Below are 26,081 nucleotides of genomic sequence, written 5' to 3'. Positions count from 1 at the left end.
TTCTGTGCTTTCCTTTCTCCTTGGGATGAAATTCAGGACTGTGTAAGATCATTTTTGGAGGGTTGATTGTTTCCTCACAAAGTAAATAGCATTTTTTCCTCTTTGGCTAGAGTTACACAATAATTTTGTATAGTTGCAATCGCTTGAGGGTGTCCAGCAGCGACTGGCAGCGCCCCCGTCCCCACGCACGTTGCCACATTGCACAATAAGACAGTCCCACTTTCCCAAGCTTTGGCCGTGTCAGAGACAGGATACCACATTATTCAGAAATGGAAATTCTTACACTGCTACTTTTCCGTAATTGTGCACACATTTTGCCTGTGCAGATTTCAAACTTGCCTGTGAATGGGAGCTGCTGAGGGCCGGAGGCAGCGCGCAGTTTCTGCGGGTGCCAGGTAATGCTGCGTTCTTCCTCTCACAGGCTGCGGGCTGGGCGGCGACTGCAGGGAGGAGGAGAGGAGAGGGCAGGAGGAGGAGAAGGAGGGCGCAGAGGGACCTCTCCCCTGCCATGGCAGCGATGGGAGGAGGTGACCAGGTGCTGCTGGGAGCCACCAGCTCTGAGCACGCAGTAGCTGCTGCTTCATCTCTTGGTCCCTGGGAAGGCGAAGCCAGCAGCCAGGCGGTGGATGCTCAGCCCTCTGCGCTGGGTGGCTGTCCCCACTGCCTGTGCCTGGGCATGGTTTGTGCCACCCCGGGGGCAGCTGGGCCCAGTGTCCCCATCAGGGTGGGATGGGTGCCCAGGTGTGGGAGACAGCTGTGCCTGAGAGCCTGCCGAGGGGGAAGGCACCTGGGGTTATTCTTACAGCCCTCTGAGGGGTGTTTTCCCGATGACACAGTGCTGTGCGGAATGTGTTCTTCCCAAAGACTTCTTCCCAAATAATTCTTCCCAAATCAGAGACTTCCCAAAGTCTCCGATTTATACCAGGACGGGTGTCAGTAAACAGTCCGTGTGGTCACGTAAATACGCCAGCTGGGCCCTGCTGATGTAAAGAGTGGGACTGCAGCCCCCGGGGCTGCCGCCAGGTAAGCGTGGGGCAGCTTCCACCCGGCAAGCAGCCGCGGGACAAAGGGAATCCCAAACCCTCCTTCGCCCGCCGTCGAAGCCCCTTCGGCTGGCCTGAGCGGGCTTCACCGGGGCAAACCGGGGGGGCTGGGTTAGCAGCGGGGGCTGTACCCCCGCTCTTTGCTCACCGTTTCAGCTGGGCGCCGAGCCTGCCCCCGCAGGTGAGCGCCGCGCACGGGGCGCTGCCCGCCTCCCGGCCCGGCCCGGTGCCGGTGCTCGGCGGCCCCCCCGGGCAGCCCCACCGCAGCTTTCCGGCCCCTCCCTCTGCCTCCCGGGGTCCCCTCGCCCCTTCCCGAGCGGAGCGGAGCCGTGCGGTAAGTGCGGAGCCCCGGGCGCGGAGTCCCTGTCGCGACAGAGCAGCGCGGCGACAGCTCGCGGGGAGCCCGGCGGTGCCGGGCGGCGGGGAGTCCCCCAGCCCCTCGGAGCGGGGGACGCGCTCCAGAGCCGTTTCCAGGCTACCGGGATAAATAGGCAAATATTTCCTTCCACTGCTTCTCTTCTCTCTGCCTCTCTTTGTTGTTGTTGTTGTTCTGAAAGTGGCAAATTGTCAAGGAAAAAAAAAAAAAAGCAAGAAAAAAGTTGCTGTAGATGTTTCGGGGCTGTTGCTTTATTGAAAACAACTCCCTGGGTGGAGGCGAGAGCAGCCTGCGGTTCGGTGGGAGTGTTTGCAAATCAAATGTCACTTGGAGGTGGGGGAAATCTGGCAGAACCGTTCCGTAAGAGCCTTCTCCAAGTTGTGCAGGCTCTCTGGCCTCATGTGAGCTTAACGAAAACCAACGGGAAGTTTGAAAGGAAAGGGAGAAGATGGATGGGAAAGCAAAGGAAAGTGCTTGCTGCCTGCTTCTGCCGGCGTGCTTGGGTTCCTGGAAAGAGCGGTGCTGGGCATGAACTGGCTGCCCCCTTGGGACAGCGGGGCAGGGTCCGTGATGGGGACATTCGGGGGACCAGGCTGGGAGGTGGGCACAGCAATGCAGCCCCCAGCAGCAGAATTGCTCATGGCATGGGCAGGGCTTGAGTGAGCCCCAGCCTGATCCGTGCCCCTGTGCCTCCCCTCACCGCATCGCTTTCTCTCATCAATCCAAGCCCGTCGGTCTCCGGAGCCCAGGCACCCGCGGGAGTGAGCACGGAGGTGGCTGGGTTGGGCACACGGTCTGTGCCCCTCCACAAGGCCCTGGGGGCTTACGGGTGTCATGCAGCGCTGGATTTCTCTTGGGACTTTTGGTACCACAGGAAAAGGTGCTGTCATTGCAGAGCTGTAGCAGTGCTGAGCCTCGCTGTTGCTTTGCACCCAGAGGTGATGAGCGGAGAGGTGGTGCTTGGGAGTGTGTCTGGTCTTCTGACTGTCTAATGGACCCCCTGCAGCCACATCCTCCCCTTCACTGCTCTTCCGCATAGAAGTCTGTGTTTTGGGCATCCTTGCCCTTCTGCTAGCAGCACAGGCTGTGGGCACAGCCCACGTGCAGCCACACACAGCTTTACGGGTAGTTTGGTCAGGATGTGTTTTAATGACAACAACAACTGGTATATGGCTAATAGGTACCCAGTTATTTGAGAAAGATGCAGCTCTGTAGTTAGAAAATACTAACTACAGTAGTGGAGTGGATGAAACTATTTTTAAAATGAAAGATTTTTCCCCGAGTGGCAGAATGGGGCCTATAGAGGCCAAAAAAGTGTTGTTTTTTTTTTTTGTTTGTTTGTTTTTGTTTTTTAAAAAACATGACTGCTTAGGTTCCCAAGGTGTATCAGCTGGACCTGTGGAATTGCTTTGAAGACACAGCTAAACCAGCATTAATAGGGCTGGTGTTGGCATAAAAATGTCATACAAAAATCACACCCTTAATTGGCATTAGTGTGTTGGCAAACCTTTTCCAGTGCTGCTTTGTCTTTCAACAGCCATATTATTGTAACCGTTTCATGTATTTTGTCTCGTGGCAAAGGCTCAGAGCAGGATTTGTTGAATTCAGTGCGGCGGCTGGAATCACAGAATGGCTTGGGTTGGGGGACCTTAAAGACCATCTAGTGCTAACCTTTTACCTTCTCCAGTGAAGACAAGAAACCAGTGGCAAAGCAGTTGAGGCTTTCAGTCCTGGTGCCACCTCTGTGATTCCTTGTCTGTGGGCCCACTGCAGTAAGCTGCTTCGCAGGCTATGCTGGGACAAGGAGGAGGTAAATGCTTGCTTTAAATTAATCTTTTAATTCAAATCAGTTTCCATGATTGTAAAGATCCTTTACTCTTCTCCTTCCTTCTGTCCATTGACCTCTCTGTCCACTTTAAAACATTTTCAGTTGCATCAGGTCATTGTGTGGCATTATAGACTTCTAAATTCATCTGACCTACGTGCAGCTGGAAGAAGCTCCCTTTACTTGGATTTGTGCACTGAGTGGTAGGTAGCCTTCCAAGGGTGATGGTGGGCAGTGGGACGGACATTTCAGTGTCATCAATACCCTCTGTCCCACTCAGCTGTGCAGCATGGAAGAGCACATTTAGTTTTGCTGGACAGTTCCCCAACAAGAGAAGGGCCCCACTGGGGCATTTCCATGTGGCCAGAACTGCCCAAGCCCTTGTTTTACATCCCTTGTGAAGCAAACCAAGCTTTCTTTTCACAGCTGCCTTCTCTCCTTTATTCTGGGAGGTGACAAATATTTACCATGTCAGTCTCTTTAAAAGTGCTCTTTGGGAATTTTCTCATGCCTTGGAGTTTCTTCACCTGGTCTGTGGGTAAGAGCTGGCGTTTATCTGCTCCTGGCAAAACCAGAAGTGTCCCTTAAAATATTCAGAGACTTTTTGGTTGGTGAAAGGCTTGAATGGGTATGTGCTTTCCTACAGCTGCCTTCAGGCTTTCCAGTGTCATACCCTGAAGAAACCAGAGTGCCACTAGCTGGCCCATCAGTGCCTTGGGACTGCTTTCCTCCTTCCTGAGTCAGCAGCCCTCAGTCCCTGGCCGTGCTGTGTTTGTTCTGGAGGCAGCCCTTGTTTCAGGGCTGTAAGCTGCCCCAGGAGATGGCAGTGCCGTGCCTGCTGGGGCTCCCCTTCCTCCTCTGTCCTGAGGCTGGGCTCCATTGATGTGTTACTGGTCTGTATGCAGATCCCAAGTGGCACAAAGAACCTTGACCCTTAATGACTCTGCCTCTTATCTCTTCTTAGAGGCACCGACAGCCCCTGTGTTTAGGATAAGGCTCTGATATAGTGATACGGTCCCATGCATTCACTTTTGTGTGGCTTTTCCCCTTATTCACTTGCATTAGAAATTTGGATTTCCTGCCAGCTCATTGGCATAATATTAACCTTTCTTTGCTGGATGTGACATGTTGCCTTTAATAACAGGGGCTTGGGTTTAATATCCCAGGAGGTCTTTCTCAGTTCTATGTTCGTGTAGTTCAGGAGCTAAAAGAAAGAGTCTTCTGAAAGGGGCTTTCCAAAGGCTGGTTTGTTTTCTCCTGGTTACATTGCTGTGGTCTTCTCTTAAGAAATAAAACAGTTGAAACAAACACATATCCCACCTAGATATGAAGAAATTGCAGCTTATTTGTGGCCTGGATCAGCTCCTTCTTCTGAACATGATTAGAGCAAGATCAGACCCTTTGTGTTACCCTTTCATTCTGGCATGTTACAAACCTAATATATTGTTCATGAAAATTAAGTTGTGCTAATTACATCTCCTGGTCTGCTTTAAGAGTCATACATTCCTGTCTGACTTGCTTGCTAATGAACTCTGTGGATCGAATCCAAACTCGAGGAGAATCTAAAGCACCGTCAATGATCTGAGCACGCAGCTCACCCGGGCTTAGTTGTCCAGATGTGACCCCCAGCCCAGGGGCAGCTGCAGAAACAAATGTTAGACCGGGAGATGCTGCTGACATTCACTGCTGGGTGCTCTAGATCCTGTGGCTCTCATCAGCACTGTCTCCTTTCTGTGAATGAAGGCAGGCAGCGACAGCCGGGCTGGCCGAGCTGGTGCTTGAGGGCAAGTCATGAAGGAGGGTAAGCCATGCTCCTCATCAAAGTGAAGCTTTAAAAGTTGTCCCTCCTCACTCCAGAGGCTTCTGTCCTGCCAGTTTCGGTGGGAGTTTCTTTGTTAGAATTAAACTTTGGTTCAGTTCTTTTTTTTACTTGCCTCTGTTTGGTGAACAAACCTTGGAGACAAGGAGCTCATTTCTTCCTGTATCAGCAAAATGTTTTAGTGACTGCTAACCCCTTACACCTGTACATGGCTAGTCAAAGAAGGGTCCTAACCTGGTTTTGTCTAGACTGGCGATGCAGAGAGAGAGAGAGAAAGCAATTCCTGGGGCTCAGATACATGACTTTTTGGAAACAGAAACTGTAACCAGCAAAGGCTGTATCCCCAACAGAGCTGCAGAAGGGGTCTTGTGGGTGTTCTTAATCTACCTCACTGCAAAGCCAGCCAGGTTAGCTCAAACCACCTTTGTTTTGACTTAAATTAGCTGAGTCTGCAGTACGGCAGTGAATGTTCGCTCTGTCCCTCCTGCCAGACGTGCGGCGGGGGACTACCAGCTGGCTGCTGGTCCTCAGCCAGCTCCTGCTGCAGCCTCTCCAGGAGAGGCTGTCTGGGCGTCCCCTGGGCTTCTCTGAAACGAGAGCCGAGCCCTTTGTCCAGCATCAATTTAAACGTGTTTGTCAGACGGGATCGGTTTAAGATGTGCCCCACACACTTGTGTTTGTGCTGTCCTTAATTTCAGCTTGACTCCTATTCCCCCTGCTCCTGGTTCGGGTCCTGTTAACAGTTCCTTCTGGGAAATTTCACAAGTCACCGGTGCCCTGCAGCAGCCACCAGGTCTGGGACCAGCTGGGCTCCTTAAGGGTGTCTCTGTGGTGCAGACAGAATAGCTCAGACTTTAATTTGCTATTATACCCATGAAAGGACAGGCCTGCTTAGTTACCTGAGGGTTTGTGAACCGTTTAAGATGATACTGGATATGCATGCATAGGAAGAGATTTTGACGATGCCTATGAGGTTTTTATTCCCTTTTAAATTAAAATGCAATTTGTTGTCCATGTTTCTGTGACAGTCCCATCCTAAGTGTTTTATAGAAACAACTTCCAGGACTTTTGCTTTTCTTTACTATGCACTGGACTTTGGAGACCAGATTACTTACCAGAAGAAGAGATGGGAGCTGGAAAAATACTGTTTTGTTGGTGTCATAAATACTCTAGATACAAAGAAGACAGAATACCTTTAAAACTCTGCAGTGTTGCAGAGCCTGAAACCTTTTCATGGGAGAATGCTACTTTAAATATATGTCTGGAGAAAAAAAAGAAAAAAGAAAAAAAAAATCAACAAAAAAACAAACGCACAACTTCTGCAAACGATGTGTTTTCTTAAGGAATTAAAAACAACTGTTTGGAAATGATTAATTATTGTAACATGTGAGCACTGTAACGTTCCGTCCGTTCGCAGTAGTATTTCAAATGATTTAAAGTTGTTTGCTCAAGGTTTGCTTTTACCATGTCATTAAACATTGTGGATTTTTTCCAGCTGTCCTCCACAAATGTATCACCCGTGATGGATTTTGCATGAGAACGGGCTGCCAGATTTTAATTTTGATACCAATTTTGTTTTACTTTTGATACAGTTTTGCTTTGCAGAACATACTGCTGGCTGGGATGATGCTAGCAGCAATGGTCGGGCTGAGCTTCGGGGCCTTGTTTGCACCTTCTGAAAGCCCCGAGGATGAGGTCAGGCATGGGCAATTACCTGTCCCCTCTGACTGCCGCCAGATCTCCCCTGGCAGTGGTTGTGGCCTCCAGCAGGAGGTGGCAGCTCTCCTATCTGCTGCCTGCATACTCTGAGCACTTCCTAAATTGCTTTGGGCAAAATCGAGTGGATTATCTCAAGCCACTGCTTAGACTATTGAAGATAATCCTACTGGCTTTGGGCTTTGTCTTTTTCCTTCTTGAGGTGAGTTAGGGAGGACAGGAGGAACTGCTGTGGGGTGCAAGGCTGCTGGCAGGGGTCTGCTCTGCAGCACAGCTGGGAGGCAGGAGAGGCACGGCGGGTTTGCTAGTGGCTTGATGAAGTCATTCATCAGAAGAGATCTTTCTTGTTGAGCTGCTGAGGCTTGCCAGGGACTCTTCCAGGCCCGTTGAGTTTTTTTGTTTTGTTTTGTTTTTTTAACCCCCATACTCAGTTTTTGTTGCCAGAACATTTACGTTTGGTCACGTTTTTCCAATTCTAAACTAATCCGCCTCAAGTGTGGAGCTCCATCAAATAATCAATGTAATCTAACATCCGATTATCTTGAAAGACTGGGTATGATTAGTGCATAAACCTTGGACGGCCACTCGGAAAAGATATAACCTGATACTGCAGAGAGCAGATTGATTTGGGGGATTACCTCTCAGCCCTGAATGGGTAAATAGCATAAATGGAGCCACTCGCTAAGAGGAACTGCTGCGTGCCCTGAAACATCACAGCGTGCCTTCAGAGCAAACCAGAGCTGCAGCCTGCTCCCTGACGTGCTGTTTGGTTTCTGGCACAGCTGCTTGCTTTGAGCCAGAAGGGTATGCCCTGTGGAAAGTGTCTGAAATCATTCGTGGGCCTTGGTAAAATGCAGACGTTAACAGCAAGAGTGTGAATAAGCAATCTCTCTCTCTCTCTCTCTCTCTCTCTCTCTCTCTTTTTATTAAGACTTTTGCATTCTTTTCAAAGTGTTGACATAGTACACTATGCCCTGGGGTGTTGCAAGTGTCTGAATATTTAGGATGTGTAAAAGACCATGATCATGCAGTAACATCTCTTCAGTCTGGGCAAACAGGTTCATTTGAGTGCTTCACTTTTGTTCTTAAACTTAAACAAAATGAACTAAGATGCTAGTAAGCAAAAAGGAAACTCACTGGTATATACTTACTTTATTAACATCTATCCTGTTAACAGTGGAAAAAAAAAATGAGCACTTTATGATGATAATCCTGAAGCTGAAGCATACCTCTAGACTAGACAGTGTCACATTTGATTATAATTCTTGGTTACACTGCTCTAGTCCCTGTCTGTCTGTCTCTGAGGCCAGAAATGCCTTTTTGTTACGTGACTGTGCAGGGCTGGGCACTGAGATACCCACTGTGCAGCTAGGCTCCAGGTGCTGCCGTGGGTGAGGTATGTCTCTGCACTGGAAAAAGGATTTTAATAGGCAGCGAAGTGTGTGTCAGGCAAGCATGTGTGTGTTTTAAATAAAGCAGTCTCCACTGGGTTTAAAATGAAATGTTTCCATTTCTTTTTAAGCCTGCTTTTCTAAAACTCATTTAAAGAGACTCAATAACATCTGCCATCAGTGACATCCTTATGTTTGGGCTCTAGCCCTGCGAGCACCAAGCCCATTTGTATAAGTCACTGGGATGGGACACGTGGTTAGGTGTTCGCAGGCAAGCGTTCGGGCAGCAGTAGAGCCCGTAATTGTGCAACAAGGCCAGTAACTTCTTCGAGCTGTTGTTCAATGGCATTTTTCCTGATGGGCAAGTTAAGTAGGTCTTGTTTCCTCACGAAAAGAAAAACTAAGTTAAAGGAGAGAAATGCTCTCTGCAAATCACATCCTGTTTCTATCCTTCAATTAGCACAGATTTGGGGTTGCAGCCTGACTGCAGTCCATCTGACCTGCTTCCCCTCCCCTCCTTATTGACACTGATATTAGAACTATGGGAAAACTTAGACTGCTGGCAAAATGGGTGGAAAATCAAATGTTTAATGTTTTGCTTGAACATTTTGTGGTTTCTCCTGAAATTCTTTGTCTGAAACAAAGGATGTTCTTTGTTCTTTTTCGGGGGGTTGTTTTTTTATTTGAAAAAATCTGCAGTGTCATTGTAGATTGCTGAAGTTTCTACAGAAATGGTATCAGTTCTCCACATCTTATTTTTCTTTTATTTTTGTTTTAAATACCTGAAACAAGGAAGGACAGTTAGAAAAGATGAAAAAAAAAATTGTCTGATTTGACAATGAAAGATTGTTCGTTGGCAGATTCTTACAAATGCATTCAGAATCAAAATGTTAGTGATTTGGAAAAATCTTGAAATACAGTAATTTCACATGACCTCCCTCTTGGAAGCTTCTATGGTTTTGCATTCTTTGCTCCAGCACTATTCCCACTGAAGAAATGCTTTAAAAAATAAAGAAAAAAAATAAGAAAAAAAAATGTATTCTTTAAAAACCATCATTCCTTGCTTCTTTGGTACCGCATTAAGTTGTGTTTATATAGCTTAATCTTATCCTGATTTATATGATCAGAATTAAGCTTTTATGGATTTGTTTGGAGTCTGGAGAAGATATGAACTGAAGCACAAGACAGTCACAGTCCCACGGAGCCGGCGGGCAGTGGCTGCCTGGGGACACGCTGACCCCTGGCCATGCAGCACTGCAAGCGCTCCCAGCTCCTCCTTGCCGCTTGCAGGCCTGAGGAGCAGCGATGGGCACAGGGACAGGCTGGAGGCAGCAGCTGGAGCCCTCTTCAGAGCTGCAGCTGGGATGGGGATGTCTGCAGCCCCAGGGTGCAGTGAAAAAGAGCGAAGCCCTGGGTGCCAGCAGGGGCAGGGCTGCGGGGGCTGCCCTGCCCCTATGCCTGGTACGCTCCATGCCTGCACAGTGCTCAGAACAGGGTTTTGTAGCCCTAAGGGGCTCTCTGAGGCAGGAGAAAAATGGTGGCTTGGTGACAATGTGGGTGAAGGGACCTCCTGGTCGCATCTTCTGCCCTTTCAGTCAGACTTGATTTTACCATGACGCTAGTCGGAGCTGTTAAGTAGCTATTAGTTATCACTCAGGCAGCATCCTTTTGTTATTTCAGAATTACTGAGGTACTTAATTAGCTGTTCATTAACTGGCTTAGACAAAAATAAGATCTGATTAATCATCATTTCAGCAAATTATAGCCTGTTCTGCAGGCTACTGAAATTAAGCACTGAAGGGCTGGCTTCCTGCAGCGAGCTGTGACCTGCCCCGGCTGCGCAGCCCTCGCTGCCTGTCACTGACCCAGAGGGCTTGAGGTCCATGGAAATCGGTGGGGTCACCACCTGGGGGGCATGGATCCATGTGTGAATGGGGTGAGGACCATGGAGCACTGCCTGTGACACAGCGGAGATGGTGCCAGTGCTTGGCAGAGGGCCGTGCTCTGAGTGCACGCCCAGCCAGCCAGCAAGAGAGATGTCTGGTGGCCACCATTCCTAACCTTTGGGATCACTTCCTTTTGCTTACTTTTTTTGTAAGCAATATCCATTGTAACTGATCAAGATCAAACTTCCAAGCTGATTGAGATCTTGAATGCATAATCGAAGACTATAGTTTTCTTTAAAGTAGTCCTATAGGGTATGTTATTTCTTGTTTTATCTCACATGCATTCTGATTTCAAACATAACTGATTTTAGTTAATTATTCACCAGGGAAGATGGAACTGGCACCTTTTGTTTAGAATAAACTTGCTTATCCAATGGCCTAGAGTTTGAAGAAAGGAAAATTTCAGAAGCATCATGGGATCATTAAAATCCCACACAAGGTATTTGCAGGTATTACAAAGCCAAGCCTATAAAAAGCAGGTTCCTTACAAGAAATTGCTTTGCATTCTTCTGGACAAGAATTAAAGCTCCCCCAGAACTTTCCTGTTATTGGCCATCTTTGTGTCTTAGATTCTTCCTTTTCCAAGATCCCTGACTGTTGCTCCCCTTTAATCTCTCCTAAGGGCTCCTTCTCAGCCTTTTGAAAGCAGCTCTAGCTGTTCCCTCCCGCTGCCCAGGCTTGTCCAAGACCGTAAATAGAAATCACCCATTTCTTTAGTAAGCCCTTGCCAAGTGGGGCTGGATGCCCCTTCAGCCTTCCTGTGTAATTTGATTTAGGAGCATTTGAAACACTGACAGTATTGACACTGGGATTACATGTAGATTGCATTCAAGGAAGTTGGGAAATAACACAACCATTGACTGCTTGGGCTTTTCCCTTTCCAAGGCCTAAAAATTGAGGAGAAAGTTGCGCCAGGTCAGTACTGGTTGTAAATCACCCGGGTTTTGGTGTGCTGTACTCAGGACCTGATGGTGTGGTTGGGACTGGATGAGCGGGAGTGACAGGGCTCAAAGACTGCTCTGTCTTCTGTGACCATGCTGCTCTATGTGTGTTTGGCAGCTTCACTGCTGGTTTAACTCTTCCCAGTGCAGACTTTGGGAAGGAGAGGCATTTCCTCCCCCTCTGCAGTGCAGACTTCTCATCATTAAGCATGGAGTGCCCATTTCTGGGCTCTTCTCTACAAGATGGACATGGAGCTCCTGAAACGAGTCCAGCAGAAGGCTATGAGGATGATGAGGGGACAGGGGCATATCCTATGAGGAGAGGCTGAGAGAGCTGGGCCTGGTTAGCCTGGAGAAGAGACGGCTGGGCAGGGATCTTATCAGTGTATATTGAACTGGGTGGTCCCCAGAGGTCCCTTCCAACCTCAGTCACTGTGATTCTGTGATATGACTGCAAATACCAAACAAAAGTAGACCGGTGAAAATAGAAGAATCTTAACAGAATAATTAACAGAAATAAGTTTTGTGGCTGTGTGTGGAGAGCTTTCTTTTGTTAACAGAAGAAGCTGAGAGGGTTTCTCACTGAGCTGATGGCAGCACCGGAGAGGAGTGGTTGGGAGTCTTGCAGCATGCCCCATTTAACGTCTTCATTGCCAGAGGTCCCAGACCCAGATGCCCGAGCTTCACTGGGGCTCACTGGGCCTTGCCAGAGTTGTCTCTATGAAGGGCCCTGTATTGGTCCCGGGGACAGTGGTGCCCCCAGCACAGTGGTGGTGGCCCTGGGCAATGGGACTGGCTCCCTTCAATGTGGGGCATTGTGCCCCACTGTGTGCCAAGCACCCCAGGAAGGGGAACCATGGTCATCAGTGGCTGGGTGCAGCCCCTGTCCTGGGATTTGCAATTTGGGAATGAGCTCTTTAACAGCCCCATGCATGTGCAGGAGGCAGCCCCGGTGCTGCCCCGGCCATACCTGGGTCAGACGGTCGCAGGCAGAGCTTTGAAATGCGAGGCAGCTTCCTTAGGCATCGCGGGGGGGTAAAAAGTGAATTAACCATATCATAGGCACATGGTACTTCCCTGCTCAGATTACACTACAAAATCTGGGCAGTTCCTAAGATAGAGCTGGAAAAGGGGATTTGGGAGTGTGAGCAGCACTTGGAGCAGAGCACAGCTGACATGGCTGGGAACAAAAGGTGATAGGAAAACTCACTGCATCTACAGTGCTGCACATCCACAGGTCAGCAGAAATCTTTCCTAACTGGACATTTGTTGCAAATTTGTTGGGAGAAGTGTAAAATAACTTTGTTTGAGTGCTGGCTTTGCTTTGTGCCTTATTTTCTGCTAGTTGCAAAGATTTTATCTGGCTGTGTTTACTCTTTGATTTTGTACTCTGTTTTCGAGATTTACTTTCTAACTCTTCGTGATACTCTGAAACTTTTGCTAAATATCTTCGGTTTAATTCAATTTAAAAACTTAAGTAGGTAGAGGCGGGTTTGCTTTGTTAGGTAAGACTGCATCTGCTCTGCGTATGGACAAAGCTTTTTGCAGTACGGTTTTCTGCGAAATACTCCATAAGCAACACATGTGTGCTAGTGCTGTTAGGCAGAACTTCACCGAGCTTTTTTTTACTTCTCGTCAGAAGTGAGCTTCTTACAAAAGCAATTATTTTTAATGCCGCTTCTGGCCTTTTGACTGTGGATTCGGGGAGCATTTTACCTCACATACTGAAGCAAAAGTTAGGTTTGTTTTTGTTAATGCAAGTCAAGAAGTAGCAATGATTCGGTGTGACAGGCTGAATGTGAGCCATATGAGCTGAGCTGCACAAGCATAAAGGATGATTGTGCTGCAAAATATCTCCAAGTAATTTGGATTTTGACACACTTACCACTTCTCAGGTTGCATTTCCCCCTCCCCGCCACTCCTGCCCTTCCCCCACCGCCAAGGACCTGATGGGATGGAAACGTCTCTGCATTGTCTCTGGGAACTGTAATGCTTGGGCTGGAAGTGCGCTGCTTCTGCAAATTTCATTGTAGCAATGTGAGAGCTTCACAAAGAGATGGTAGTAATTGTATAAGCTTACGGATGTAGTCTTAAGTAACAACTCCACAGACACAGCTCAAGCTTTAGACACTAATTCTTACCACTTTTAGAGTTTCAGGGTCGGTGGTTTCTCCGGTTCCCCAACAAGTCCTGAAGCACGCTGCCATATAGCACTTTTCTGATTTAAGAAGTGCAACTTGTGCACTGGGACGGAGAAGCACAGCTCACACGCAGCTCCCAGCGTGTGTGACGAGAGTTGCATGTTAGGGAGGACTGCTTGTCCCCAGGCAGCCCGGAGCACCGGGCATGGTGCCACTCAGCCCCTCTCTTGGGCGGAGGATTTTGCAGTGCCATTTTTTTCCAATTAAGCACTATTGATTTCTTTTGCGTGCTCCATTTTTTTTTTTGTTTGTTTTTTGTTTTTTTTTTGTAGACTTCTATTTAATTGCGGTTTCTCTGTATGGATGGCAAAATAAGGCTGTTTTCATGTTAAATGATACATAGCCATAGTAGGATTTTATGCCCAACCCTTTTATTGATTAAACTTCTGCATTTTGAAGTAGAAAGGAATAACAAGTAACAGTTCATTTCTGGCTAGGGTTTCTTACCAATAAGTGAAGTGGTGTGTGTGTGTGTAAGTGCAACATATGTCATATTTTATAGATGTTGCATTAATATTTTAATGGCTCTTAAACTTAAAGCTTGACTTCTATTCTCTTAGGACGTTTGTCATGCAGATGCAACAAATGCAAACCAGGGTAAATGAGAACAGAATCTGTTTTTTCAGTGAATCTGTTCTAACCCGTTGGACCAGTGCAACCCCCCTGAGGTCATTAGAAAGGATCCTGCTGACCCTGATGGAAGTGGGGATAAAGTCAAGCATTAGGATGGTCCTGGTTGTGACATGCCTTTGCTGCTTAATGTAGTATGTGATGTTTTTAAGGAAGCAAACCAAAAATAATACATTGGATACTATTTATAAGGCAAAATCCCAGCAAAATATCTGTCATCAGGTTCCAAATTATTCCTTGCTTCCCTTTAACAATGAGCTATCCATTATATGGTCTTAATTTATGGAATGTTAAACAGTTTTTGGCGTTACTGTGCCCCTGTAGGAAGAACAGATGGTACTCTGAATGAGTTTTGCTATGGGATAAAATGTTCCAGGTCTTCAACGGATCATATCCATCTGTAAGAAAGGAATAGCATTTGTGTAAAATAAACAGGGTATAGTCAAACAACTTGAAATCCTCTGCTGAAGGAAAAACAGCATCTGTAGGCTGAAGTGGTAGTATGCATCGGAAGGTAACATGGAAAGCTATTGCTTAACATTGCTTTAAAGGTGAACTTTTACTTTACTTAAATATCCCAAAGGGAAAATCATATTTCTGAGGATTTGGAAGGCAGTGGTGAGTATATAACATGGTCAATATATACTGACAGCAGTCTCTGCATAAAAAGAACATGTTACATTTATAATCAGATAGATGGGCAATGTCTTCATCTTGTCTCCATGCAATGCAATTCTGCCTTATCTGATTTGTAGAGCTTTGGCTCTCTGAGAATAGTGTGGAAGTGATGAAGACTCAAATCATGACAGTCATCACACCAGTGTGTAATATAGCTAAACTTACAGAACTGAGCAGAACATCTCCATCATGATCCACATCTTGCACCCCCCATAAAAGCTAGTCATACAGGTCAAACAGTGGATTGTGAGAATTGCCAGAAGTTGCACCAATTTCATTCTCCATTCTTCTAAATGACAGGATCTCTTAGGATGATGAACCTCCATCATTTTTCAGAGCTCTACTGAGATTCTGGCAGCTAGCATTTTGGGGAATGATGGCTTTCTTCTCACTGGCCTATGCACTTCGGTGGCCCAGGTCTGGTGAATGAATTTCACTTTCCCTTTATGTCTCTCTCTCAATTCTATAAACTTTGGTCTTGTTCCTTGTAAAGTTTTCCTTTGCAGATTGAAAAATCACAGGCTCCTCAGCTTTATCTACTCAAAAATAAGGTAATTAATTGTCTAAGGTCCTCATAAAGTGAATAAAGACAAGCACATTTCTAAGGGGCAATCCACACATCTTAAAATGGACTATTAGTAATACTAATTGCCCTCCAAAGTTTTACCCACCTCTTCACTGACTGTAGAAGAAGCTTCATCAGTTGAGGTAACTTCTAGAAAACTGAATTTAAACTAAAGCCTTGTTCTTTAGAGAATTTAGATTCATGGACCCCTCTGTTCTTGTTCTTTGCACTTTGAGTAGCTAAGATCACTGTACCAGCAGCTTCCATTTAGAAATGATTCTGCAAAAGTTCTAGTACCCTTGTAACGATTGGGTATCTGATGAAAATCCTCCCTCTCCCAGTCTCCCAAATCAGTCAGATGGTTGTGAACGTCTGACTGGGCTGCCAGAGTGTTTAAAATCATCCTGGGGAGAGGTGAGGTCGTGCCACAGGAAGGCTCTCTGCAGGTGCCTTTTTCTGCTGGATGGCTGCTTGTTACTGCAGGCTCGGAGGCTGTGTTTGTGGCAGCACTAGCAGAGGAGTCTGAGGGAAGGCTGGACAGCTGGAATAGCTCTGCTCTCACTGTGAAGAATATGTTGTAGTCCTAATCACTTGTGTTTACTTTTTTTTTTCTTCTTTTTAACCAAATGTCATGTGATTTTTAGGAGACTTTGTTTTATCTTTTGCATATTAGTGACTTCGTCATCTTAATTTTTCTTGCCAGCCTTGTGCTGGACTGTGGAGAAGGGAGTGATTATCAGCTCATTCTTCATCCTTTGTGTTAATGGTTTCTTTCCCCATGCATAAATCATCTTAGAGTTGTAGATTTTCTTTAGCTGGAAAATAAAATAGCTTCCTTCCTTCCCTTACAGGAGAAACACTGACCAGAGTACATATATAAATTTTAATGTACCAAGAACAGCAACAACAACAAATATGTTGTCAAAGGGAATGAAATATTCTTGTTACTTAAATGATATGCACCTCTACAAGGTAACATACAGAAAATTATTCAGACTGTATTTTATGTTAGTGGGAGCAGCTGTACGCACATAATTTAATGCAAAAGTAGACCTCTAAGCAGTAGATTGCTCTGGATTCTCTCTCCAGCATAGGAGAAATACCTGGATGTCACCTGGCATGAAAAGCAAAGTTTACATCAATGTTTACATCATTTCCTCAGAATCCTATACGAGGAGATGGAGATAGGTTACCTTTTCATATACTTGAAAGGATCTGACTTTTTCTCATAAATACTGGAGAAAGTCTGGTTTGTTCCTTCAAAGGATGTTTGTTCCATCAAGTGATGAGACTTGTTTTCTTCAGGGCAGCAGTTAAAATAAAATTTCATTTTTGCTAAATAATCTTATAAAAACATAGCATGTTTCCTACTAGAACAAACCCAAATTTTGTAGTATCAGCATTTCTGGATTGCTGAAATTTTTAGTTTTTATGTTCTGCCTTTATTTGCAAGTTGTTATAGGCTAACTTGTATTTGTTGATCATCAATAACTTGAAATATTCTGGAGTATTGGTTGCATACTTACACAGGAAACCATACTAGTTTCCTCTGGTAATAGAAAATGTAATGTATAACTTACAAAGTAAACAAAACTTGCTCTTCTAATATCATTCTGGTTCATAGGGTAAATATTGTACAGAACCACAAATCATTATGACCACAAGAAGAACTGCATACGTGCATCTGAGAGCAGAAGTTGAGTAAACGTATTTAGATGCAGAGCAAACTGTTTGTCATCTGAGTGTGTCAGTGTGAGATTCTGTACAGACTACCAAAAATAGACCCCAAAACAGTGCTCTTAGCTTCAGGAAATTATCCTCCTGTGCCACAGGAGTACAAGAAATACATGCCTTTATATGTTCATATGTATGTGTGTATGTTGAGCATGAAATAATACTAGATACTTTGCTTTCATGAGTTTCAGAGTACGAGTCAGTGCTTTCTTTTTATGATGAACCCTAAATAGCTTTAAATCTGTTTGGGGTTGGTTATAAATGAATTCTAATGAGGCTGCCTCACCCAGAATGCTTCTCTAGGTTTAGCCTTCAGTAAATGAGGTAGTATTTATTACTGGCCTTAGCATCTCTTGAAGGGTAAGCAGGGCCCAGGGCAGTTTCCATCCAGATGCTCTCTGGCAGGTCTGCCTGTAAGACATGTTCCTGGTCAGCATCAAGTTCAGTTCCTATGGCTGAGTGCTACAGCAGGTATGATAAAAGCTCTCAGGCAGCTGCACATGTGTTCTGGGTGCCTGTGACATGGGTTGCTTGTCACGTTGCCTCAAGGGCTCCCCGGCCCCGCAGGAGCAAAGCTTTCCCTGCCCTCGTGCTGAGGCAGGGGATTAGGGGACAGATTGCTGCCCAAAAGCAGGAGTCAGGCAGCAACTCCCAGCTTCTTTTACACAACTCTTCAGTCTTGGAGGATCAGTGAAGAATAACACAGGGTGGAAGATGGGAGGTATTGTGAGGGTAACTTCTATTAGTTACATCTGGCATTATTGTTGTCTCTGAATGGGGGGCTCCAAGATGAAATAACAGAGCAGGCATCTTTTCACGTTTCAGTATCCAGCAAACCAAATTAATTCCATTATCTTTTATGGAAAGTTTGCACAGGAACGATTTTGATTGATGGATTACATCTGTGGCTGCTGACTGATTAGCAGCATGATAGATGTAGGCTTCATTTACAGGGATTTGCTTTCATTCATGAGGAAAAATTGAAGGTTTCTTTCAAGCACGTTTTTTGCATTAAAACTTTTCAAAGTGCTCAACAAATGGTAGGCTTTGATTTCCGTTTGCTTAATGCCTGTGGTAATTAACATTTCTGTGAGAACATTTTAACCAAATGTTCTAGTTTTTTCTCCATTAAAATAATATTTTTTTTTTTGCTCTAGCTAAAGAATTTAATTGGTATGTATAATGACTCTTATTTGGGATTTCTTTTGTCACCATATGAGGAATCTGTTCCTGTAGGATTGATCGTTGTTTCTTTTTCTGGACTTTATTACTTTCTGGTTGGCAGTGTGCCTCGTGGTGCGTTTAGTCCACTCGGTACAGATGTGCTCTGTCTGCTGTCCGGTGTCTCGTGGCATGGGTGGGGAGAGGGCATGTATGTGAGTGCCGAAATAAACCCAAATTCGTCTTCCTACCAAAAGATGTCTGGGCACATGCTCTACCAGATTCAATAGCTGAACAGTTTTCAGTGGAAAGTTATAAGTCCTTAGCCCAGCCTGTCTTTGGGGTTGATTGCTAAACTCTGTGTCCTCCTTCATGGCTTGTAGAAACCCAAAGGACAGGGAAATCACAAAATGGGGCTGAGCAGAGGCAGGAAAAAGGAGATGACTGTTTAGCGATACTGGTACCAGTTTCTGTTGGGAGATGCGTCCACCTTGTCTTTTATGTCTCCATTTCATCCTGTATCCATGGTCCTTGCGTGCTGGTCTGGGCACAGACTGGCATCTGGCAGCAGAGGCCCTGTGCACCCTGCCCTGCATTGAAGATCTTGGTTCATACCAGATAACTCCTGACAAGCCTTTGAGACAGAAGTGGTGGTCAGGGCAGGTGTTTCTTCTCGTGATACTGATTCTTGTCCCTTCTTTCTGACAGAAAGACTCTCTGCTCACATTAGAGCACAGAAAACTCACAGGATACTCACAGGAGTAATGCTTCCAAAACCTGAAAAGGATCACAAGCTACAGCATACTTGCTATGGGTAAATTTGAGCTAGCATTTCATCTGCTCCTTATTCCAGTTCCCCCTCCCCTCCCCAGCCTTTATCCAGAGGAATAGGGCAGGATAATGCCCTCTGTGTATGGAACAAAGGCAGCGATGGCCTTGTGTGCTGCCTTGAAGTGTTATTTGAAAGCTGGAGCACAGGCAGCACAGGGTGTGCTGAAGTTCACCTACTGGCACGCAAGTCTCAGCTAGGTGCGCTCTGCAGCTGGGGGAGCAGAAGATATATTTTCTCAGCTGTGGAGCGGAGCATAGCTCATGAAAGGAGTTGGTTTGTTGCTACAGTTGGTTACTGAGAGCATGTTTGCTCTCTTGAGGGACAGATTTGGATCCTGTTGAGTCATAAAAGAAAGGAGTTTGATCTCAGACCCTTCTGGGGGATTTCACTACAATGTGAAAAACCATTGTGCATTTTGAGGCGAAAATGTCACAAGTCACAGCCTACTCCTAGGGAAATCCTGACTGGAGACAGCAGCTATGTGTGTGATGGACCTAAAGAGCTACGTTGACAGAGTGCTGTATAAATGTTGTGGAGGAACTGTGAACCAAAAATAGTAAGAGACTATAAAATGGTCACCGCACAGTAAGGGTTATTTTCACCATGGCAGATAGAGATCCACTATTCATCATGACAATGTCAAGGCCAAGACACGTTCACTGAAAAATTATTTACTACAAAATTACTGCATTGACGTTTTGTTGTGACTCTCATTTGAAATTAATTGGTGGACTGAAGCAACCCCCCTGAGCTACTCCAGAGAGTTTCCAGTCAAGGTCCTCAGTTCTGAGGCTGAAGTTCAGGCAGTAGAAGAGCTGCCATCCCGGCGGGGGAGCAGTTTTGCCTTGCAGGTATACTGCGGAAAACAGTGTTGCAGTTCCGTCAGTCTTCCCTCAATGAAAGCAGTTGTTAGTTATTTCCGAGGTGGCACATGGCAGTAGGCAGGTCAGAAACTGCCACTTGCTAAGCTGTCAGTTAAAAAGTGGGCTTTCTTTTGCCTAATTTCTATTTTAGGGTGGGGGAAACCTTTTTTTGTATCCTATGGTTAGGGAAACAATGTGTTGTGAGGTGCAGAGTGCTGGCTGGTCCCCTGTGCAGTGGAAGATTAAGAAAACAACTGGATTGAGAAAACAGACAAATAAATGCGAAGCTTGAATCTGTTACTTAAAGAAAGTTGTAAGCAGCATCGTAGGCACTTCACTGAAGAAAGAAGAAATGGTGAAAGGGGGTTGGGGAGTGACTGGAAACAAGATGCTCAGATCTTGCATGCTGCTGTCCTTGAGACTGCAGCTATTTTGTGCCTTGGTGAGAGGAGCAGCAACCCTGCAGATACGTGAGCTCTGGGGGACAGAAACTGGATTATCCGGGAGGAAGTTAGGGAAAGACAGGGGAGAGAGAAGTGTAATCCAGGACCTGAAAGGATACTTTTTGAGGAGCAGGGTTATGAGACCAAATGCAGGAGCAGGTTCTGCTTTGGTTGCTTACGGTGTTCACCAAAAAGTACTAAATAACAGGGAGTACTATGGGAAGCAGGGATTTATTTATCCTGAGTGGGAAGTGAGGAGTGCAACTCTTAAGGCAAATGAGAACAATTTATTTCCTTCGCTCATCAGTGCAGAGTATTTACAACGTTCACCTGAGCCTGGAGCACTGAACTGTGCTGGTGTCATCCCCAGGGGCACGGCTGTGCTGGAGCTGTGCTGCCGCCTCCCCTGGGGCTGTCTCCGCATGTGTGCGGCTGCTTGAGGTGCCGTGGGACCCAGGGACACGCTTTGCCTGTATGCTGCCAAAAGAGCTCTCTCTTTGCAAATTAGTTCATAACTTATGTGCTTTGACAAGTTTTTGTTGGCTGCGCCTTGGGAAATGTTTTTGAATGGCTGTCGCTGACTTTGCTTTAATCTTTTCCCAGATTTTTTTGGCTGTCGTGGAAGTAGCTGGATTAGTTTATTGTGTTTTGGAGGTGCATATACAGTCACCTGAAACTTGGTGATGTTAAAAACGTGTGTATATATATATATTTATTATTTTTTCACTAAAAAGAAATACTTAGGTTTCTGTTGCTGCAGAGCTGCATGACCCTGGCCTGGCTGCAACTGTGTGCTGAGCCTCCTGTGCGTGGATGCTGCATTTGCATCATCCTGAGGGAAGCCACATCTTCCCTGCTCTGACAGTCTCAGGTCTCTTGTGCTTGTTCCAGCTGCTCCAGTCCCTGACCACGCACAGCCCCTTTGCTGAGCCATCAGCATGTCAGAGCTGGGATGGGGACCAGCTCCTCCACGTGCATGGGGCGGGATGGTGTTCCTGTTCCCCTCCTTTCCCCCATGTGAGTCGTTTCTCCCTCGCTCCCTGCAGCTGCCATCCTCCCACTGAGTCACTTTGGATCTGCTGCAGTGGCGCCTCCCAATGACACAGAATTTCGCTGCTCAGTGAGCCAAATACCTGCCCTGGTATTTTGGGCTGGGCTGGGGCGAGGGGGAGCACTGACAGTACACCCAAGACACAACTCTCCCCTCCGCAGCTTTCTTTGCCCCGCCATTCACTTGGAACAAGGCTGCCTTTACTCCCCAGTTCTTCAAAGATGGATTAAAAAAGCTGCACTTTCTGGAGGACCGTGTCCCAGAGCTGCCCAGTCACTGTTGCTAATGCTTGGCTACTGCAGCTGAAATGCCTTGGGTGATGCTTTTCCATTACTGCGGCGTGCCGGGTTCCTGTTCGGCTTTGATGTGGGGAACGTCCTGGAGAGTGTCGGGAGCATCTCTGCCTGGGGTGCGTGTGCGGGGAAGGGAGGTCTTGTCGGAGCTGCTCTTGGGAAACTGCGTGAGTTTTGATCTCTTCTGCTTGCTCCTGGTCTGTCCCGCTCTTGAGTTCTCTGTTGAATTAAGTAATGATCCTCCAGGCTCCCAAATGTCCATTTTTAAGCTTTTCCATGAAAAGGGGGTTTACGGTAACTGATTTCTTATTGAAAATAAAGCTGAGGGAAACCGTCTGCAAAAGCTATGACTTCTGAAAATTGGCTGATTTTGCCAAGAACTGGAGCGTTGACAACACTGAAGTGACTAAGCATCTTGTGCTCTACTTTCGATAAGAAAAGGCAGCTTATTGGATTTGGATTTGCACTGGGGTTTATCCTACCCCTCTTTTCCTTCCCCCCAACCCAGGTGCCCCGAGCGAGAAGGCTGGCTTCAGCTCATCTCAAGTTTCATTAATTAGCAGGCAGAAAGGTCTGGCTCTGCGCACTGCATATTGCATAAGAGCAGCAAAGGAAATCTCTCCGCTTTTCATTCATCCGTCTGGTGAATAGCACTTCAGTTACCTCTGCTAGCGAGATGGGCTGGAAGCAGCCAGCAGCAATCCATTCCAGTGCTTGGTGAGATCACAAGTTTCCGGATTGAGAGGGTGTGAAAGGAAGAGCTAATCCACTGGCTGGCACAGCCGAGCCAGGAGTTACTGAGCTTAGTTTTTTGTTTTTTTTTTTTTTTTCTTCTGTTTTTCATACAAGAACAGTCTCTCACAAATTTCCATTTTTCTCTTGCATTTAAAAGGGATTGTTTTAAAATTGATGTTTCCTTCCGTCCCCTCCCTCCTTCCTCCCTGAGTCTCAGCTATGACCGCAGCCATTTAAGAGCTGCTGGCAGCTGCAGCAGACCAGAGAGGTCTGGCTGAGGAGAGGTGCTAAAATACACGGACAGACGAAACGCGTTAGCCCTGTAGTGTGCCTGTGCACATGCGCTTCAGCTTCCCACTGTGCTTTTTGGAATGCTTTTACTGACGTGATAGAGATTCAGCATCACAGACCAGGGCTGTGGTTGGTCCCTCAGGTTGCACCTGGGAGCCAGTTTGGACTGGGTAGCACTGGGAGACTGGGAGGGTTGGCATCTCTGTGTGCTGGTGCTTTGTGCACTGGTGGTGAGTGCCACTACTGCATTCCTCATTTGCTGCCAGCCATGCTAGTGCACGGGCAGGCTTCTTTCTCTGAGTGCATGAAACCTGGGTGTAGGTGAGTGGCCAAATGGAGTGGCCAAACCCCCCAGCTCCACCCTGCATGGGGCTCAGGAGGGATGGTGCAGCTGTCTGCCACCTTCTGCTTTCACAGCAGGCTTGCATCTGGCCCTGCACATTGTTCAAAAGGAGATGGATATCAGAACAGCCTTTCTGTTTTTACTATTGTAGCAAAGGGCAATTTAGTGGGGAATTGCGAAGAATAGTTCCACCGAAGCCTGTTAGCAAGGATCTACAACTGGTTAAATCACAGATACTTCTTCAAAGCTGGACATCAGTGGGATCTCATGCAGTGGGATGTTCTCTGCAGTGGGCTGAATTTATTCTGTTTATTGGTTTTTGCTTAGAAACGTCTGCCTCTCTTTCTTCACTGAACATTTGATCCTGCAGTATCTCTTTCACACATGCACGCCTTCTGCAGTTCTGCCATCTCTGGGACAGCCTTCCCAAGGAAAGGTGATGTTCATCTGAAGTCTTTGAAGGAAAGTGCCTCTTGTCACCTCTCCTTACCTAGAATAAGCTTTCTGGTTTAGTGTTGAAATGAAACCATCTGGAAAAAAAAATCTCCCAATAAAATACTCCTCATAATTTAAAGATGTGGCGCATTTAAAATGTCTGGATCTTTTGTGGGAACACACTGGTTTCATCAGCATTTTCAAGTAATACTGAACTGTTTTAATCAAGTCAACATTCTTCATTTTGACTTTATGTTAAGGCTTTGATTCAAGTAAATCACTTTCTGAGTATATTGTTTTGCAAAAATCTCTGAATTTATAACTTTCTGTCCCCAAATTGAATCAAAGTAAGCATTTTGAAATCTTATTTTGTTCTACCCACTTCCCCCCCCTCAGGAGAAAGGAATTGATGGTTGCTGTCATTAGCCTTTGATGCCCTGTCACACAGATACTGGTTTCATCTGCAATGTGAAGCATTCTCATTTCCTTTTCCATGAAGACATGTGTCTATGCTTCATGTCTTACTTTTTTTTTTTTTTTTTTTTTTGAGCTGGTTCGCTATGAAGTGTATTTGTCTTGTTTCTCCTAGGAATTGATTTTAAAGAAGGGACTGACGAGAAAGGAATGCCGTTGTGGTCTGACCATCCTCTTCAAGCTCGCAGTTTTACCTCTGTTGGCTTTGAGGATCTTAATGCCATCCAGAGCATTGGCCCTCTGTTGTGTGGGCACACGTGCTTTCTCGGGATGCTCTGTGTGCAGGGGGTTGGTAACAGCTGCTTTAACAGGGGCCGAGGGGTAGCTAAAGCCAACACCAAAGCCAACAGGGGTAGCACTTGAACCAAAGCAGAGCAGGATGTGCAGCCCAGCAGGTTAGGAAATTCCATGAAGGACACAAATCGAAGCCTGCTGGATCATGAAGCAATGCGTGAGGACTCGGGTGACATTGGGTTATCTTGCTTTAGTGCTCTGTAAAACCGCCAACACAGACTTTGGGAAAACCTTTGTGTTTGGTGTGTGGGGTTTCATTTGTTGTGACATCCCACCAACACAGCAGCAGCAAAAGCCAGTGAAATTACTAAGAGTGGGTGGAGGACAGAGCTGGGAATAAAAAGACCAGCCTGTTGTTCAGATGAAGCCCTTTCTTATCGTCCCAGTTACGTAAAAGGACATTGAAAAAAGCATTAAAATAGTTAACGGAAAGAAATTTCTGCATTAATATCTCCTGGTATTAAAACTCCTCTATCCTCTAGAGATGGTGCATTTTTTTCCCTCTTGGAACAGACACCTTCATTTCGCAGCTCCAGCTCTTGCTGCCATTACCAAGTAATTAGCTGCTCTCCCCAGGGCCCGCTCGCAGCAGCGGGACGGGCGCAGATCCAGAGGCAGTCCCACATCACTGCGTGGGCTGGGCAGGGCACGCATGCTCCACTCGGAGCTTGTTCTCAGTGGGGCTCAATGTCTGCGAGCTCTGCTCAAAGCTGCCTTTCTCTGTGCCTGGAGTAGGGAATCTTTCTTTGATATGCAAGTTTATGGGTTGGTGGTGGGGGGGAGCCATGGGTGTGGGGAGCAGATGGAGAAAGCAGAGGGAAAATGCGGTGCTTTAAAGGAATAAGAAAAGATAGTTTTGTTGGGATCATTACACCAGAAACAAGGAGCCTCTGATGGAAGAAAGCAAGCCTGAGGATAGGCAAAACTGTGGTGTTATCAACGGAAAAAGGGTTTATAAGGATTTTGGCCTTATCAGTTTGGGGTCGGCAGCATGAAAGCTGGATGTTCAGGGATGTGGAAACAATCAAACAAGGAAGGATACAGGAGGCTGACTGAGGCATCGAGCAGCAGGCGTGACAGGAGGAGCAGGGACAGGGCTCACTGCGGGACAGGGCCCCGAAATCTCTGGGCCTCCCTGTGGGCAAGAGGAAAGGGAGCAAGGAGAAGAAGGGAGGAAAACTGGAGGCACGTGGGACAAGCATGCAAACCCTTGGGCAGAAAGGAGGCGGCAGTAACTATGCCAGGGAGGGTGGTCAAGTAGCACCCTCCAGGAAGACAGGGCTGTGCTTGTGAGGTGCTAGGAGGAATGCAGAAGGGGAAGGAGCCCTGCTGCGGCCGGGTCCTGTGGTAAACCTGCAGCTGGATATAACTGTCGGTGGCTCAGAACAGGAGCTAGTTTGGGGGCTTCTTGTTTGGAGTTCAAGTTTCTGCCTGAGAAGAAGGTGTTTGTTTTGGGAAGCCTGAGTATACAAGCAGGGCGGGCAAACACCACCCACAGGAGCATCCTGCTCCATTTACCTGAAGGGCTGCTCTGCGCCAGGACAGCATAGTTGGCTGTGAGCAGGTGCTGTCAGGATATGAAGTGAATGAGGTGCTTGTCCCTTACATGAGGCGGTGCTGTGCCCTACCTTCGTGCACACAGAGGCTGGCCATGCATGGGGCTACGATGCCCAAACTGCCTCCATCAGTGTCCTGGGGCTGGGGGAGCCTGGGGAGCATCCCAGGGGAGAAGAGCTGTGCCCAGCTGCCCCAGCAGCGCTCCAGCAAGCAGAGTTTGACCAAAGGACTTAATGTGCTGAAGCGCTGCATCCATAAGGTACCGCTGGGAGTGGATGGTGACAGCACGCCGCTCTGGGATCCTTACAGATGGAGCTTATGTTTAATTGTCCTTCTGTTCATTATTCCCCTGCTACCAAGATGTAATAATTACAAATTTGGATTACCTGGAAAAGCTGCTGAAAGTAGGATAAATTATTAATTCCCAGGCTGGACTCTGAAGAA

General features: G+C 46.6%; 1 protein-coding gene across 2 annotated transcripts in view; it reads left to right on the top strand.

Moving 5' to 3' along the window:
- The first annotated feature begins 902 nt into the window (after nt 1-902).
- Nucleotides 903-26,081, top strand: part of FBLN2 (fibulin 2) — a 103,449-nt gene continuing 78,270 nt past the window's right edge. For both annotated transcript variants that reach the window (XM_084292804.1, XM_084292803.1), the window contains exon 1: nt 903-1,023. The gene's annotated coding sequence lies outside the window, so the exon portion shown is untranslated. The remainder of the gene's footprint in view (nt 1,024-26,081) is intronic.

Source organism: Netta rufina, assembly GCF_964035555.1.
Source record: "Netta rufina genome assembly, chromosome: 10".
Classification (NCBI taxonomy): Eukaryota; Metazoa; Chordata; class Aves; order Anseriformes; family Anatidae; genus Netta; species Netta rufina.
This window is presented reverse-complemented; position numbering and strand designations above follow the sequence as displayed.